This window comes from Portunus trituberculatus, chromosome 5 (assembly GCF_017591435.1).
Source record: "Portunus trituberculatus isolate SZX2019 chromosome 5, ASM1759143v1, whole genome shotgun sequence".
NCBI lineage: Eukaryota > Metazoa > Arthropoda > Malacostraca > Decapoda > Portunidae > Portunus > Portunus trituberculatus.
In genome coordinates this window covers 5,452,260-5,459,189 of record NC_059259.1, presented here as the reverse complement: position 1 = coordinate 5,459,189, position 6,930 = coordinate 5,452,260, and the positions used below count along the sequence as shown (strand labels likewise).

General features: G+C 38.7%; 1 non-coding gene across 1 annotated transcript; it reads right to left on the bottom strand.

Annotated features, from left to right (window-relative positions):
• Nucleotides 1-4,376: 4,376 nt before the first annotated feature.
• On the bottom strand, nucleotides 4,377-4,460 carry Trnal-cag. The gene has a single exon. It is a non-coding gene; the product is annotated as a tRNA-Leu (tRNA).
• Nucleotides 4,461-6,930: the final 2,470 nt, after the last annotated feature.

Below are 6,930 nucleotides of genomic sequence, written 5' to 3'. Positions count from 1 at the left end.
TAGAAGAAAATGAGAGTAGGTTGTCAGTAATACCGATGGGTTCTCTATGGATACTTAATCAAACAAGTCAGAGCAAGGAAAAACAGTAATAATCAAAAGAAAGATAAAACTTCAGTGTTAAATGGTAAACAAAAGGATAAATGTGATAAATGTGTCTTCCATCGATACTTAATCAAGACAGAGACAAGAAAGAAGTTGTATCCCTTAAAAAGTCAGAAAAAAAGCAATAATGAACATGACACAAAAAGGTACACTCGTTACTTAGACAACTCAAAAAAGAGGTAAAAGAAATAAGATTCAAAGAAAGATGAACACAATTAGAAACATGAAACAAGAATATACGAAACGTTCTTTATAGATACTTACACGTAGAAGATGTGAAAACTTAGTAAATGTATCTAATTCTAATGAAGTTAAGCACTAAATAACCAAACCTTAACTTAAAAGATCAAAAAATCTCTCTTGTAAGGAGGATTGACTAACAAAACACAATATAGACACAAACCTAAACCAGATAGTGAATAAAACATACAAGATAGATAAAAAAAATAATAATTAAAAAACAAAGCGAATAAAACACACAAATAAAAACACAACACTACCAAAAGATATCAAGTAGAAACAGACACAAACCTAAACCAGATAATGAACAAAACACACAAGAAAATAATAGATAAAGAAAATAAAAAAAAACGAATAAAACTGAAATAAAAACTACTCTACCAAAAGATAAGTAGAAAAAGAAACACAAATAACAAAGACAAACCAAAAAATACCAGCACATAACCTTTCAGTCCCTCACTCCCTGACAGCCACCACAACACAACACTAACACCGACACCAACACTGCATAAAAAAAAAAAATAACCCAGAATAGAAAGGTGTCATTGCTTATCTCATTATCCATTGCGCGTGGGGGCAGAAAAGGCAGACCATGAGATACACTGGCACACCTGTTGCTTTGTAAAGGTGCAAGTGTGTGTGTCTGTATTCTCGTTAGTCCTCACATATGCACGGACTGGAGGGAGGAGGAGAAGGAGGAGGAGGAGGAGGGAGGTGGATAATTAATGCACGTTAATTGAGTCTCTGGTTTTCTGCTCACTTTTACGAGTACTTGCACCGTCTCGCTTCGCATTTTTGTTTCTCTGGTATAAAACATTTGGTTCCGCAAAAATGAGGTGAGAAATGGCCGTCAGACTTAACGCGTTTACAGTAATTGTGATGCATTTCTTGCCCATTTGAGAAAATCGCCGCCATCAGTGTTCGTAATATAAGAATTACATGCTAAATTATTAAGCAAATATCACAATGACACGCTAAAGTATTAGACACAAAAACGGAGAAAAAAAATTAACTAGATGCGATTTTAACACGAAATATCTCATGCAAAACGGCACACACACACACACACACACACACACACACACACACACACACACACACACACACACACGAAGAGATCCACATGAGTTAGTGTACAGGAAGGGAGGATAATGTTGACCTGCGCTGAGAAAATTAGCGAAGAATGACAAGAAAAATGTGGGTTTTACAGGATCATCCTCTGGCCAAACGAGAAACTGTGCAGTTAATGATATGAAAAGCACGTGATACAGAGAGAGAGAGAGAGAGAGAGAGAGAGAGAGAGAGAGAGAGAGAGAGAGAGAGAGAGAGAGAGAGAGAGAGAGAGAGAGAGAGAGAGAGAGAGAGAGAGAGAGAGAGAGAGAGAGAGAGAGAGAGAGAGAGAGAGAGAGAGAGAGAGAGAGAGAGAGCAAACACAGGGAGTTACAAATGCAAAGTTGCAGAAAAGGGCGAAAGAGGAAAGGGGGAACAAGAGGAAGGAAGGATGGAAAGACAAACACACACAAAAAAAAGCATAAAACTGCCATCATAACTCAGAGAAATAAACTGATGAAAAAGACAAAAACTTACACATACGAATGAAAAAAAAGAGAAAATCAAAAAGAACAAGATTTATTGTGCATGAAAGTACAACCACAAAGTGACACAACGGTGAAAAATATAAGCTTGTATGAAAAAAAAATGCAAACACTACATACACACCAGAAACACACACACACACACACACACACACACACACACACACACACACACACACACACACACACACACACACACACACACACGTCCTTTCCGAGAAGAATAAAAGGAACACGAATGAACACGAACGAAGAGCGAACACCACGAACACGACGAACACACACACAAACACCACGAATACAACACGAACGTCGCGAACACAACACGATCACTTATACGAACATTTTTGTGGCAGAAAATTACATCACATATTGTAAAACTCGCATGAACAGCTAAAAAAAAAAAAAAGATAGAAATACGAGGCTTAATGATACGGTAGAGAATCGTTTATTGACTAAGGATATAAATACACATTTTTACACACACACACACACACACACACACACACACACACACACACACACACACACACACACACACACACACACATCCACGTACACATGCAATATTCAAGCAACACATATGCAACATTCAGATCCTTTCACGACTGACCAATTCCCATCAGACACTGAGGGACAAAGACACACACACACACACACACACACACACACACACACACACACACACACACACACACACACACACGTCCATTTTGCGAGGACCAATACCACTATACCTTCTGCCTTATATCGTGTGTGTGTGTGTGTGTGCGTGTGCGTGTGCGTGTGTGTGTGTGTGTGTGTGTGTGTGTCAGTCAGTCAGTTCGCTCGGCCGGTTTTCTGAAGTCTGTGTTGACTTTTGTTTGTTTGTTTGTTTACTTGTGTCAGTGTTTACGTTTACCATGGTCAGTCTCTCTCTCTCTCTCTCTCTCTCTCTCTCTCTCTCTCTCTCTCTCTCTCTCTCTCTCTCTCTCTCTCTCTCTCTCTCTCTCTCTGGCAGCATCTATCAGGCAGAGTACACAGAAAAAAAAATCAACACCAGGTAAAAATATAACAAATTCAATTTGGGGAAGGGAAGGCAAAGGGAGAAAGATAGAAGTCTAGTTTGCTTCAAGTGTATCATATGCCTCAGTATCTCCTCTTAACACTGGAAGGGGAAGCAGGCAAGGAAGGACAAGTTAGGGAGTTAAAGGGCAGATGTATTGTCCTGAAGGGGTCACGGCAAATTGGAAGGAAGAAAGGAGAATGAAAGGAAAATTTAGGAGAATGCAAGAGAGATTATGAGGACGAACAGGGAAAGGGAAAGACAAAGGGCTGATGGGAAATTGGAAGGAAGGAAACAGTAAGGGAACGACAAGGGGAGGGAGTGTAAATTTAGAAATACGAGGCAAACAGACAGAAAAGACGAGTGTAAATACATAGATCTAGTTAAAGAAATTAGGAACAGATGAAGGAGAAAATGTGAATGACGAGAGAGAGAGAGAGAGAGAGAGAGAGAGAGAGAGAGAGAGAGAGAGAGAGAGAGAGAGAGAGAGAGAGAGAGAGAGAGAGAGAGAGAGAGAGAGAGAGAGAGAGAGAGAGAGAGAGAGAGAGAGAGAGAGAGAGAGAGAGAGAGAGAGAGAGAGAGAGAGATAAGCACACTGTGACATGTAACAGAGAAGACAGGGAAGGAAAGACAGATCTATTATTAACACGAACCCAATCAAGTGTAATAACTGTACTTAAGTGAGAAAAAAAAGGAGAAAAGCAGGTAAAGCAATAGATTCTCCCCTAATTAAAACCTTTAGCGATGTCATTGTGGTTCCTTTCTCTCATTGTAAAGTAAAAAAAGACAGGTTTGGCCGAGATGGACTAATAAATTCACAATACAATTTCGAGTAAATAAAAAAGACAATAACAGGAGAACAAGGAAATAGGTGTGTAAGAGAAAGAAGAAATACAGCACGAGAGAGTTATGAGGCAAAACGGGTGAGAGATGAGAATGAAAATGGAGAGAATTTCTGCCAAAGAGAAGGTAAAGGGAATGAAAGAAGAGACGGATGACTCGAGATTACGGTATGAGCCAGATGGAGCGAAACGAAGCATGAAAAATAGAAACCAAACGACGAAATACAAAATCATAACACATACAAAAGCACAAATAAAAAAAAAATACCACACCATTGCGGAAAGAAAAACTATTTGCATTAAATCACACACGAGAAACCTACGAAACTCACACGCAAAAGATAAATGAATAAATGAAGATAAAAAAAAAAATCAGAGCGCAAATCTAAACATATAAGAACATAAGAAAATAGGGAAGCTTGAAGAGGCTGACAGACCTACACGTGGCAGTCCCTGTGTGATTAAAGCTACCTAGTTCCATCTATCCTCCCCATCCATGAACTTACCTAATCTTCTTTTAAAGCTCCCTATTGACTCAAAACGTTACTCTTTTGTCAGGAGTGGGATTCGAACCCACGCCCGGAAGACCGGACTGCGACCTGAACGCAGCGCCTTGGACCGCTCGGCCATCCTGACACGTTCAAAACACACAAAAACACCATTTTAAAACTCTACATACATTAACCCACACTCATTCTCCAACAGACACACCTGTAATACAAGGAAACACACACTATTCATCATCAAACCACTAACAGGCTCACGTGACAGGGCGCTGAGTGACTACAAGCGCTGAACCCAAAGAGAAAGGGAAGGAGGCGAAACTGAATTAAATTTGTCAAACACCAATGAGTAATTCCACAGACAAACGCAAAGCCGACACGCAACCGCCTCATTATTTCCGGCCGAGTAGAAGAGGGGGAAGAGGGGAGGAGTGGTAGGAGATGGAGGAGTAGGAGGAGTAGGAGAAGGAGGAATAAGAGGAGGAGAAAGAAGAGAAGAAAGAGTAAATCCATATCAAACGGAGAGATAAAAAGGGAATGAAAGAAGGAGAAGGAAGAGGAGAAAAAGCTAAATTTTTATCAAAAGAGAGAAGGAAAAAGGTGTATAAGAAAATAAGGAGGAATACAAAGGAATACAAAGGAAAGTCAAACAGCAACAGAACTTTTGGTCCATTCAATACTGCTTGGTAACTACTTCTAGCTAGCTACAGGGAATAGAGATAGGATAGTACATCAGAAGGCTCCTCCCCACCCACCACTCCCTCCAACTTTCCCTGGCATGGAAAATAGTGAGGAAAATTTCACCATGCAGTGTGGAAAAACTGACATGGAATTTTTGCAGAAAAGGGTGAAAGGAAATATTTATCAATTTCACTTTTGTATGATGCAATAGAAGCGGTGTTTACAATTTCTGAAGTAAGCTTATTTCAAATGTTAACAATTCTATTAAAGGAAAAGAGCTTTGCCTCGTGGGATTTGAAGCATTTGGGTGTAATTTTAAATCCATTATTCCTCGTCATGTCAGAATGATCAATGATAAAATAATTACTAGCGTCAAGATTGTTACATCCTTTGAAATTTCTGAAAACTTCACTTATGTCTCCTCTTAACCTGCACTTCGTTAAGCTGAATAGATTCAATGCTTCCAGTCGTTCCTCATATGGCTTGTTTCTCAATCTTGGAATCATTTTAGCCACTCAACGCCGTATCTTTTCCAGTTGTTCAGTCTTTTCTATAATATGGTGACCAGAACTGTACACATGATTCAAGCTGAGGACGTACCAATGAGTTATATAGGGAAAGGTATAATTTTTCTGATTTAAATTCAAAGATTCTTCACTGTTTCTGTACAGTGTTGACTCGGCTTCAGAGGAAGAAAAGGAGGAGGAAGAGGAGGAGGAGGAGGAGGTGAAGCATATCAAACGAAGAGACAAGAAAAGAGAAAAAGAATGAGGAGGAGGGAAAAAAGGAACACGAAATCAATATCAAACGAGAAAAAAGGAAGAGAATGATAGGAAAAGGGAGGAGGAAAAAGAGGAGGAGGAGGAAGAAGAGGAGGAGGAGGAGGAAGGCTAAGACGAGTAAAGCCGTATCAAATGAACAGACGAGAGGTGAATGAAAAAGAGGAGGAGGAGGAGGAGGAGGAGGAGGAGGAGGAGGAGGAGGAGGAGGAGGAGGAGGAAGGAGAAGAGAAGAAGAAGAAGAAGAAGAAGAAGAAGAAGAAGAAGAAGAAGAGGAGGAAGAGGAGGAAAGAGAACCAAACCATATGAAGAGAACGAAAGAGACAAGAGGCAACAAAGTGAAAAAGAACGAGATATTAAGAAGAGGGAGAGACAGAAGGGATAAAGAAGATAGAAATAAAGAAAGAGGAAGAGAGTCAGTGTGAGAAGAAGAAAGTGTTCAAGAGAGCAGAAGGAAGGAGGAGGAGGAGGAGGAGGAGGAGGAGGAGGAGGAGGAGGAGGAGGAGGAGGAGGAGGAGGAGGAGGAGGAGGAGGAGGAGGAGGAGATTAAAAGAACAAAGAGTAGAAATAAGAATAAAAAAGAGAAACTCAAATGGAGATTACTTGAATTATTAATGAAAAAAAATGAAAAAAAATGCATAAAATGAGATTAAAAAAAGAAAATAAAGAAAATAAAGCAAACAAAGATGATAAAAATAGAGAATATGATAAAAGAATGTATAAGGGGAGAGAGAAATTGAAAAGTGAAGTCGTAGAAGCGTGAAAAGAAAATAAATGTTTAAAAATAGCGTTAAAATAAAAAAAATAAGAGAAAATAGAAGAAAATGAAAGGAAAAAAAAAAAGGAATTTATATAAAAAAAACAATAAGGCTTTAAAAAAAAGGAATTAACAAAGAAAATAATGATAATGATGAGGAGGAGTAGGAGGAAGATGAGGAAGAGAAGGAAGGGGAGAAAACGATAGTAATAATGATGGTAATAACGAAAATAATGAATAAAAAAACACATAAACAACAATAGAAAAAAAGTAAATACAAAGAAAATAATAAAAACTTACAAAAAAAAGAACCAATGAAGAAAAATTAAACTAGGAGAAAAAAAAGGAAAGAAAAGAAACAAGAATAAAATGTTAACTAGAAAAAA